At 40.0% G+C, this 10,000-nt stretch overlaps 14 non-coding genes across 14 annotated transcripts; all 14 read right to left on the reverse strand.

The window, feature by feature from the left end:
- Nucleotides 1-180: 180 nt before the first annotated feature.
- On the reverse strand, nt 181-299 carry LOC127995902 (5S ribosomal RNA). The gene has a single exon (XR_008168829.1). It is a non-coding gene; the product is annotated as a 5S ribosomal RNA (ribosomal RNA).
- A 221-nt stretch (nt 300-520) lies between these two features.
- Nucleotides 521-639, reverse strand: LOC127996604 (5S ribosomal RNA). The gene has a single exon (XR_008169503.1). It is a non-coding gene; the product is annotated as a 5S ribosomal RNA (ribosomal RNA).
- A 1,657-nt stretch (nt 640-2,296) lies between these two features.
- On the reverse strand, nt 2,297-2,415 carry LOC128000845 (5S ribosomal RNA). The gene has a single exon (XR_008173618.1). It is a non-coding gene; the product is annotated as a 5S ribosomal RNA (ribosomal RNA).
- Nucleotides 2,416-2,778: 363 nt separating this feature from the next.
- Nucleotides 2,779-2,897, reverse strand: LOC128006264 (5S ribosomal RNA). The gene has a single exon (XR_008178893.1). It is a non-coding gene; the product is annotated as a 5S ribosomal RNA (ribosomal RNA).
- Nucleotides 2,898-3,118: 221 nt separating this feature from the next.
- On the reverse strand, nt 3,119-3,237 carry LOC127995903 (5S ribosomal RNA). Its single transcript, XR_008168830.1, has one exon. It is a non-coding gene; the product is annotated as a 5S ribosomal RNA (ribosomal RNA).
- A 364-nt stretch (nt 3,238-3,601) lies between these two features.
- On the reverse strand, nt 3,602-3,720 carry LOC128006317 (5S ribosomal RNA). The gene has a single exon (XR_008178945.1). It is a non-coding gene; the product is annotated as a 5S ribosomal RNA (ribosomal RNA).
- Nucleotides 3,721-4,233: 513 nt separating this feature from the next.
- LOC128000847 (5S ribosomal RNA) lies at nt 4,234-4,352 on the reverse strand. The gene has a single exon (XR_008173620.1). It is a non-coding gene; the product is annotated as a 5S ribosomal RNA (ribosomal RNA).
- A 367-nt stretch (nt 4,353-4,719) lies between these two features.
- On the reverse strand, nt 4,720-4,838 carry LOC128004762 (5S ribosomal RNA). The gene has a single exon (XR_008177440.1). It is a non-coding gene; the product is annotated as a 5S ribosomal RNA (ribosomal RNA).
- A 221-nt stretch (nt 4,839-5,059) lies between these two features.
- On the reverse strand, nt 5,060-5,178 carry LOC127995904 (5S ribosomal RNA). Its single transcript, XR_008168831.1, has one exon. It is a non-coding gene; the product is annotated as a 5S ribosomal RNA (ribosomal RNA).
- Nucleotides 5,179-5,399: 221 nt separating this feature from the next.
- LOC127996605 (5S ribosomal RNA) lies at nt 5,400-5,518 on the reverse strand. The gene has a single exon (XR_008169504.1). It is a non-coding gene; the product is annotated as a 5S ribosomal RNA (ribosomal RNA).
- Nucleotides 5,519-6,900: 1,382 nt separating this feature from the next.
- Nucleotides 6,901-7,019, reverse strand: LOC128005724 (5S ribosomal RNA). Its single transcript, XR_008178361.1, has one exon. It is a non-coding gene; the product is annotated as a 5S ribosomal RNA (ribosomal RNA).
- A 514-nt stretch (nt 7,020-7,533) lies between these two features.
- On the reverse strand, nt 7,534-7,652 carry LOC127995905 (5S ribosomal RNA). The gene has a single exon (XR_008168832.1). It is a non-coding gene; the product is annotated as a 5S ribosomal RNA (ribosomal RNA).
- Nucleotides 7,653-7,873: 221 nt separating this feature from the next.
- LOC127996607 (5S ribosomal RNA) lies at nt 7,874-7,992 on the reverse strand. Its single transcript, XR_008169506.1, has one exon. It is a non-coding gene; the product is annotated as a 5S ribosomal RNA (ribosomal RNA).
- A 1,658-nt stretch (nt 7,993-9,650) lies between these two features.
- Nucleotides 9,651-9,769, reverse strand: LOC128000848 (5S ribosomal RNA). The gene has a single exon (XR_008173622.1). It is a non-coding gene; the product is annotated as a 5S ribosomal RNA (ribosomal RNA).
- Between the last annotated feature and the right edge of the window lie 231 nt (nt 9,770-10,000).

Raw genomic sequence — 10,000 nt, forward strand, 5'->3', positions numbered from 1 at the left:
TTTTTTGGCAAAATTATTATATACTAAGTGAAAAATGTCCAAAAAGCTTACAGCACCTGGTATTCCCAGGCAGTCTCCCATCCATGTACTAACCAGGCCCAAACCTGCTAATATTCAGAGATTGGCATTGACTCTATTTTTTGGCAAAATTATTATATACTAAGTGAAAAATTTCCAAAAAGCTTACAGCACCTGGTATTCCCAGGCGATCTCCCATCCAAGTACTAACCAGGCCCAAACCTGCTTAGCTTCCGAGATCAGACGAGATCGGGCATAGCCAGGTTGGTATGGCCGTAAGCGAAGTCTACTGCAAAGAGAGGGCTATTTAAAGAACAGCCAATCTTATCGCCAGTACATTATATAAGTAGTAAAGAAAACCCAAAAGCTTAAAGCACCTGGTATTCCTAGGCAGTCTCTCATCAAAGTACTAACCAGACCTAAACCTGCTAAGATTCAGAGATCGGGCATTGACTCTATTTTTTGGCAAAATTATTATAAACTAAGTGAAAAATGTCCAAAAAGTTTACAGCACCTGGTATTCCCAGGCGGTCTCCCATCAAAGTACTAACCAGGCCCAAACCTGCTTAGCTTCCGAGATCGGACGAGATCGGGCATAGCCAGGTTGGTATGGCCGTAAGCGAAGTCTGTTGCAAAGAGAGGGCTATTTAAAGACCAGCCAATCTTATCGCCAGTACATTATATAAGTAGGAAAGAAAGCCCAAAAGCTTAAAGCACCTGGTATTCCTAGGCAGTCTCTCATCAAAGTACTAACCAGACCTAAACCTGCTAAGATTCAGAGATCGGGCATTGACTCTTTTTTTTTTTTTAATGAAAGATTATTATATAATTCGTGAAATTTTCCAAAAAGATTAAAGCACCTGGTATTCCCAGGCTGTCTCCCATCCATGTACTAACCAGGCCCAAACCTGCAAATATTCAGAGATCGGGCATTGACTTTTTTTTGGCAAAATTATTATATACTAAGTGAAAAATGTCCAAAAAGCTTACAGCACCTGGTATTCAATCAATCAATCAATCACCTTTATTTATATAGTGCTTTAAACAAAATACATTGCGTCAAAGCACTGAACAACATTCATTAGGAAAACAGTGTCTCAATAATGCAAAATTATAATTAAAGGCAGTATATTCCCAGGCAGTCTCCCATCCATGTACTAAACAGGCCCAAACCTGCTAATATTCAGAGATCAGGCACTGACTCTATTTTTTGGCAAAATTATTATATACTAAGTGAAAAATGTCCAAAAAGCACCTAGAAAGGACCTCTACTGCCCTGAAAGACAGCGGAGACCAGGACAACTAGAGCCCCAGATACAGATCCCCTGTAAAGACCTTGTCTCAGAGGAGCACCAGGACAAGACCACAGGAAACAGATGATTCTTCTGCACAATCTGACTTTGCTGCAGCCTGGAATTGAACTACTGGTTTTCGTCTGGTCAGAGGAGAACTGACCCCCCAACTGAGCCTGGTTTCTCCCAAGGTTTTTTTCTCCATTCTGTCACCGATGGAGTTTCGGTTCCTTGCCGCTGTCGCCTCTGGCTTGCTTAGTTGGGGTCACTTCATCTACAGCGATATCATTGACTTGATTGCAAATAAAAACAGACACTATTTCAACTGAACAGAGATGACATAGCTGAATTCAATGATGAACTGCCTTTAACTATCATTTTGCATTATTGAGACACTGTTTTCCAAATGAATGTTGTTCAGTGCTTTGACACAATGTATTTTGTTTAAAGCACTATATAAATAAAGGTGATTGATTGATTGATTGAAGAGAGGGCTATTTAAAGAACAGCCAATCTTATCGCCAGTACATTATATAAGTAGGAAAGAAAACCCAAAAGCTTAAAGCACCTGGTATTCCTAGGCAGTCTCTCATACAAGTACTAACCAGACCTAAACCTGCTAAGATTCAGAGATCGGGCATTGACTCTTTTTTTTTTTTTTTTTTTTTTTTTTAAATGAAAGATTATTATATAATTCGTGAAATTTTCCAAAAAGATTAAAGCACCTGATATTCCCAGGCAGTCTCCCATCCATGTACTAACCAGGCCCAAACCTGCAAATATTCAGAGATCGGGCATTGACTCTATTTTTTGGCAAAATTATTATATACTAAGTGAAAAATGTCCAAAAAGCTTACAGCACCTGGTATTCCCAGGCAGTCTCCCATCCATGTACTAACCAGGCCCAAACCTGCTAATATTCAGAGATTGGCATTGACTCTATTTTTTGGCAAAATTATTATATACTAAGTGAAAAATTTCCAAAAAGCTTACAGCACCTGGTATTCCCAGGCGGTCTCCCATCCAAGTACTAACCAGGCCCAAACCTGCTTAGCTTCCGAGATCAGACGAGATCAGGCATAGCCAGGATGGTATGGCCGTAAGCGAAGTCTGCTGCAAAGAGAGGGCTATTTAAAGACCAGCCAATCTTATCGCCAGTACATTATATAAGTAGGAATGAAAACCCAAAAGCTTAAAGCACCTGGTATTCCTAGGCAGTCTCTCATCAAAGTACTAATCAGACCTAAACCTGCTAAGATTCAGAGATCGGGCATTGACTCTTTTTTTTTTTTTATGAAAGATTATTATATAATTTGTGAAATTTTCCAAAAAGATTAAAACACCTGGTATTCCCAGGCAGTCTCCCATCCATGTACTAAGCAGGCCCAAACCTGCTAATATTCAGAGATCAGGCATTGACTCTATTTTTTGGCAAAATTATTATATACTAAGTGAAAAATGTCCAAAAAGCTTACAGCACCTGGTATTCCCAGGCGGTCTCACATCCAAGTACTAACCAGGACCAAACCTGCTTAGCTTCCGAGATCAGACGAGATTGGGCATAGCCAGGTTGGTATGGCCGTAAGCGAAGTCTGCTGCAAAGAGAGGGCTATTTAAAGACCAGCCGATCTTATCGCCAGTACATTATATAAGTAGGAAAGAAAACCCAAAAGCTTAAAGCACCTGGTATTCCCAGGCAGTCTCTCATCAAAGTACTAACCAGACCTAAACCTGCTAAGATTCAGAGATCGGGCATTGACTCTATTTTTTGGCAAAATTATTATATACTAAGTGAAAAATGTCCAAAAAGCTTACAGCACCTGGTATTCCCAGGCGATCTCCCATCCAAGTACTAACCAGGCCCAAACCTGCTTAGCTTCCGAGATCAGACGAGATCGGGCATAGCCAGGTTGGTATGGCCGTAAGCGAAGTCTGCTGCAAAGAGAGGGCTATTTAAAGAACAGCCAATCTTATCGCCAGTACATTATATAAGTAGTAAAGAAAACCCAAAAGCTTAAAGCACCTGGTATTCCTAGGCAGTCTCTCATCAAAGTACTAACCAGACCTAAACCTGCTAAGATTCAGAGATCGGGCATTGACTCTTTTTTTTTTTTTAATGAAAGATTATTATATAATTCGTGAACTTTTCCAAAAATATTAAAACACCTGGTATTCCCAGGCAGTCTCCTATCCATGTACTAAGCAGGCCCAAACCTGCTAATATTCAGAGATCAGGCATTGACTCTATTTTTTGGCAAAATTATTATATACTAAGTGAAAAATGTCCAAAAAGCTTACAGCACCTGGTATTCCCAGGCGGTCTCCCATCCAAGTACTAACAAGGCCCAAACCTGCTTAGCTTACGAGATCAGACGAGATCCGGCATAGCCAGGTTGGTATGGCCGTAAGCGAAGTCTGCTGCAAAGAGAGGGCTATTTAAAGACCAGCCAATCTTATCGCCAGTACATTATTTAAGTAGGAAAGAAAACCCAAAAGCTTAAAGCACCTGGTATTCCTAGGCAGTCTCTCATCAAAGTACTAACCAGACCTAAACCTGCTAAGATTCAGAGATCGGGCATTGACTCTTTTTTTTTTTTTTTTTTTTTTTTAAATGAAAGATTATTATATAATTCGTGAAATTTTCCAAAAAGATTAAAGCACCTGGTATTCCCAGGCAGTCTCCCATCCATGTACTAACCAGGCCCAAACCTGCAAATATTCAGAGATCGGGCATTGACTCTATTTTTTGGCAAAATTATTATATACTAAGTGAAAAATGTCCAAAAAGCTTACAGCACCTGGTATTCCCAGGCAGTCTCCCATCCATGTACTAACCAGGCCCAAACCTGCTAATATTCAGAGATCAGGCATTGACTCTATTTTTTGGCAAAATTATTATATACTAAGTGAAAAATTTCCAAAAAGCTTACAGCACCTGGTATTCCCAGGCGGTCTCCCATCCAAGTACTAACCAGGCCCAAACCTGCTTAGCTTCCGAGATCAGACGAGATCAGGCATAGCCAGGATGGTATGGCCGTAAGCGAAGTCTGCTGCAAAGAGAGGGCTATTTAAAGACCAGCCAATCTTATCGCCAGTACATTATATAAGTAGGAATGAAAACCCAAAAGCTTAAAGCACCTGGTATTCCTAGGCAGTCTCTCATCAAAGTACTAATCAGACCTAAACCTGCTAAGATTCAGAGATCGGGCATTGACTCTTTTTTTTTTTTTTTTTATGAAAGATTATTATATAATTCGTGAAATTTTCCAAAAAGATTAAAACACCTGGTATTCCCAGGCAGTCTCCCATCCATGTACTAAGCAGGCCCAAACCTGCTAATATTCAGAGATCAGGCATTGACTCTATTTTTTGGCAAAATTATTATATACTAAGTGAAAAATGTCCAAAAAGCTTACAGCACCTGGTATTCCCAGGCGGTCTCCCATCCAAGTACTAACCAGGACAAAACCTGCTTAGCTTCCGAGATCAGACGAGATTGGGCATAACCAGGTTTGTATGGCCGTAAGCGAAGTCTGCTGCAAAGAGAGGGCTATTTAAAGACCAGCCGATCTTATCGCCAGTACATTATATAAGTAGGAAAGAAAACCCAAAAGCTTAAAGCACCTGGTATTCCCAGGCAGTCTCTCATCAAAGTACTAACCAGACCTAAACCTGCTAAGATTCAGAGATCGGGCATTGACTCTATTTTTTGGCAAAATTATTATATACTAAGTGAAAAATGTCCAAAAAGCTTACAGCACCTGGTATTCCCAGGCGATCTCCCATCCAAGTACTAACCAGGCCCAAACCTGCTTAGCTTCCGAGATCAGACGAGATCGGGCATAGCCAGGTTGGTATGGCCGTAAGCGAAGTCTACTGCAAAGAGAGGGCTATTTAAAGAACAGCCAATCTTATCGCCAGTACATTATATAAGTAGTAAAGAAAACCCAAAAGCTTAAAGCACCTGGTATTCCTAGGCAGTCTCTCATCAAAGTACTAACCAGACCTAAACCTGCTAAGATTCAGAGATCGGGCATTGACTCTATTTTTTGGCAAAATTATTATAAACTAAGTGAAAAATGTCCAAAAAGTTTACAGCACCTGGTATTCCCAGGCGGTCTCCCATCAAAGTACTAACCAGGCCCAAACCTGCTTAGCTTCCGAGATCGGACGAGATCGGGCATAGCCAGGTTGGTATGGCCGTAAGCGAAGTCTGTTGCAAAGAGAGGGCTATTTAAAGACCAGCCAATCTTATCGCCAGTACATTATATAAGTAGGAAAGAAAGCCCAAAAGCTTAAAGCACCTGGTATTCCTAGGCAGTCTCTCATCAAAGTACTAACCAGACCTAAACCTGCTAAGATTCAGAGATCGGGCATTGACTCTTTTTTTTTTTTTTATGAAAGATTATTATATAATTCGTGAAATTTTCCAAAAAGATTAAAGCACCTGGTATTCCCAGGCTGTCTCCCATCCATGTACTAACCAGGCCCAAACCTGCAAATATTCAGAGATCGGGCATTGACTTTTTTTTGGCAAAATTATTATATACTAAGTGAAAAATGTCCAAAAAGCTTACAGCACCTGGTATTCAATCAATCAATCAATCACCTTTATTTATATAGTGCTTTAAACAAAATACATTGCGTCAAAGCACTGAACAACATTCATTAGGAAAACAGTGTCTCAATAATGCAAAATTATAATTAAAGGCAGTATATTCCCAGGCAGTCTCCCATCCATGTACTAAACAGGCCCAAACCTGCTAATATTCAGAGATCAGGCACTGACTCTATTTTTTGGCAAAATTATTATATACTAAGTGAAAAATGTCCAAAAAGCACCTAGAAAGGACCTCTACTGCCCTGAAAGACAGCGGAGACCAGGACAACTAGAGCCCCAGATACAGATCCCCTGTAAAGACCTTGTCTCAGAGGAGCACCAGGACAAGACCACAGGAAACAGATGATTCTTCTGCACAATCTGACTTTGCTGCAGCCTGGAATTGAACTACTGGTTTTCGTCTGGTCAGAGGAGAACTGACCCCCCAACTGAGCCTGGTTTCTCCCAAGGTTTTTTTCTCCATTCTGTCACCGATGGAGTTTCGGTTCCTTGCCGCTGTCGCCTCTGGCTTGCTTAGTTGGGGTCACTTCATCTACAGCGATATCATTGACTTGATTGCAAATAAAAACAGACACTATTTCAACTGAACAGAGATGACATAGCTGAATTCAATGATGAACTGCCTTTAACTATCATTTTGCATTATTGAGACACTGTTTTCCAAAATGAATGTTGTTCAGTGCTTTGACGCAATGTATTTTGTTTAAAGCACTATATAAATAAAGGTGATTGATTGATTGATTGAAGAGAGGGCTATTTAAAGAACAGCCAATCTTATCGCCAGTACATTATATAAGTAGGAAAGAAAACCCAAAAGCTTAAAGCACCTGGTATTCCTAGGCAGTCTCTCATACAAGTACTAACCAGACCTAAACCTGCTAAGATTCAGAGATCGGGCATTGACTCTTTTTTTTTTTTTTTTTTTTTTTTAATGAAAGATTATTATATAATTCGTGAAATTTTCCAAAAAGATTAAAGCACCTGGTATTCCCAGGCAGTCTCCCATCCAAGTACTAACCAGGCCCAAACCTGCTTAGCTTCCGAGATCAGACGAGATCAGGCATAGCCAGGTTGGTATGGCCGTAAGCGAAGTCTGCTGCAAAGAGAGGGCTATTTAAAGACCAGCCAATCTTATCGCCAGTACATTATATAAGTAGGAAAGAAAACCCAAAAGCTTAAAGCACCTGGTATTCCCAGGCAGTCTCTCATCAAAGTACTAACCAGACCTAAACCTGCTAAGATTCAGAGATCGGGCATTGACTCTTTTTTTTTTTTTTTTTTTTTTTTTAAAATGAAAGATTATTATATAATTCGTGAAATTTTCCAAAAAGATTAAAGCACCTGGTATTCCCAGGCAGTCTCCCATCCATGTACTAACCAGGCCCAAACCTGCAAATATTCAGAGATCGGGCATTGACTCTATTTTTTGGCAAAATTATTATATACTAAGTGAAAAATGTCCAAAAAGCTTACAGCACCTGGTATTCCCAGGCAGTCTCCCATCCATGTACTAACCAGGCCCAAACCTGCTAATATTCAGAGATTGGCATTGACTCTATTTTTTGGCAAAATTATTATATACTAAGTGAAAAATTTCCAAAAAGCTTACAGCACCTGGTATTCCCAGGCGATCTCCCATCCAAGTACTAACCAGGCCCAAACCTGCTTAGCTTCCGAGATCAGACGAGATCGGGCATAGCCAGGTTGGTATGGCCGTAAGCGAAGTCTACTGCAAAGAGAGGGCTATTTAAAGAACAGCCAATCTTATCGCCAGTACATTATATAAGTAGTAAAGAAAACCCAAAAGCTTAAAGCACCTGGTATTCCTAGGCAGTCTCTCATCAAAGTACTAACCAGACCTAAACCTGCTAAGATTCAGAGATCGGGCATTGACTCTATTTTTTGGCAAAATTATTATAAACTAAGTGAAAAATGTCCAAAAAGTTTACAGCACCTGGTATTCCCAGGCGGTCTCCCATCAAAGTACTAACCAGGCCCAAACCTGCTTAGCTTCCGAGATCGGACGAGATCGGGCATAGCCAGGTTGGTATGGCCGTAAGCGAAGTCTGTTGCAAAGAGAGGGCTATTTAAAGACCAGCCAATCTTATCGCCAGTACATTATATAAGTAGGAAAGAAAGCCCAAAAGCTTAAAGCACCTGGTATTCCTAGGCAGTCTCTCATCAAAGTACTAACCAGACCTAAACCTGCTAAGATTCAGAGATCGGGCATTGACTCTTTTTTTTTTTTTAATGAAAGATTATTATATAATTCGTGAAATTTTCCAAAAAGATTAAAGCACCTGGTATTCCCAGGCTGTCTCCCATCCATGTACTAACCAGGCCCAAACCTGCAAATATTCAGAGATCGGGCATTGACTTTTTTTTGGCAAAATTATTATATACTAAGTGAAAAATGTCCAAAAAGCTTACAGCACCTGGTATTCAATCAATCAATCAATCACCTTTATTTATATAGTGCTTTAAACAAAATACATTGCGTCAAAGCACTGAACAACATTCATTAGGAAAACAGTGTCTCAATAATGCAAAATTATAATTAAAGGCAGTATATTCCCAGGCAGTCTCCCATCCATGTACTAAACAGGCCCAAACCTGCTAATATTCAGAGATCAGGCACTGACTCTATTTTTTGGCAAAATTATTATATACTAAGTGAAAAATGTCCAAAAAGCACCTAGAAAGGACCTCTACTGCCCTGAAAGACAGCGGAGACCAGGACAACTAGAGCCCCAGATACAGATCCCCTGTAAAGACCTTGTCTCAGAGGAGCACCAGGACAAGACCACAGGAAACAGATGATTCTTCTGCACAATCTGACTTTGCTGCAGCCTGGAATTGAACTACTGGTTTTCGTCTGGTCAGAGGAGAACTGACCCCCCAACTGAGCCTGGTTTCTCCCAAGGTTTTTTTCTCCATTCTGTCACCGATGGAGTTTCGGTTCCTTGCCGCTGTCGCCTCTGGCTTGCTTAGTTGGGGTCACTTCATCTACAGCGATATCATTGACTTGATTGCAAATAAAAACAGACACTATTTCAACTGAACAGAGATGACATAGCTGAATTCAATGATGAACTGCCTTTAACTATCATTTTGCATTATTGAGACACTGTTTTCCAAATGAATGTTGTTCAGTGCTTTGACACAATGTATTTTGTTTAAAGCACTATATAAATAAAGGTGATTGATTGATTGATTGAAGAGAGGGCTATTTAAAGAACAGCCAATCTTATCGCCAGTACATTATATAAGTAGGAAAGAAAACCCAAAAGCTTAAAGCACCTGGTATTCCTAGGCAGTCTCTCATACAAGTACTAACCAGACCTAAACCTGCTAAGATTCAGAGATCGGGCATTGACTCTTTTTTTTTTTTTTTTTTTTTTTTTTAAATGAAAGATTATTATATAATTCGTGAAATTTTCCAAAAAGATTAAAGCACCTGATATTCCCAGGCAGTCTCCCATCCATGTACTAACCAGGCCCAAACCTGCAAATATTCAGAGATCGGGCATTGACTCTATTTTTTGGCAAAATTATTATATACTAAGTGAAAAATGTCCAAAAAGCTTACAGCACCTGGTATTCCCAGGCAGTCTCCCATCCATGTACTAACCAGGCCCAAACCTGCTAATATTCAGAGATCAGGCATTGACTCTATTTTTTGGCAAAATTATTATATACTAAGTGAAAAATTTCCAAAAAGCTTACAGCACCTGGTATTCCCAGGCGGTCTCCCATCCAAGTACTAACCAGGCCCAAACCTGCTTAGCTTCCGAGATCAGACGAGATCAGGCATAGCCAGGATGGTATGGCCGTAAGCGAAGTCTGCTGCAAAGAGAGGGCTATTTAAAGACCAGCCAATCTTATCGCCAGTACATTATATAAGTAGGAATGAAAACCCAAAAGCTTAAAGCACCTGGTATTCCTAGGCAGTCTCTCATCAAAGTACTAATCAGACCTAAACCTGCTAAGATTCAGAGATCGGGCATTGACTCTTTTTTTTTTTTTTTTTATGAAAGATTATTATATAATTCGTGAAATTTTCCAAAAA

The sequence above is a fragment of the Carassius gibelio genome, chromosome B22 (assembly GCF_023724105.1).
Source record: "Carassius gibelio isolate Cgi1373 ecotype wild population from Czech Republic chromosome B22, carGib1.2-hapl.c, whole genome shotgun sequence".
Classification (NCBI taxonomy): Eukaryota; Metazoa; Chordata; class Actinopteri; order Cypriniformes; family Cyprinidae; genus Carassius; species Carassius gibelio.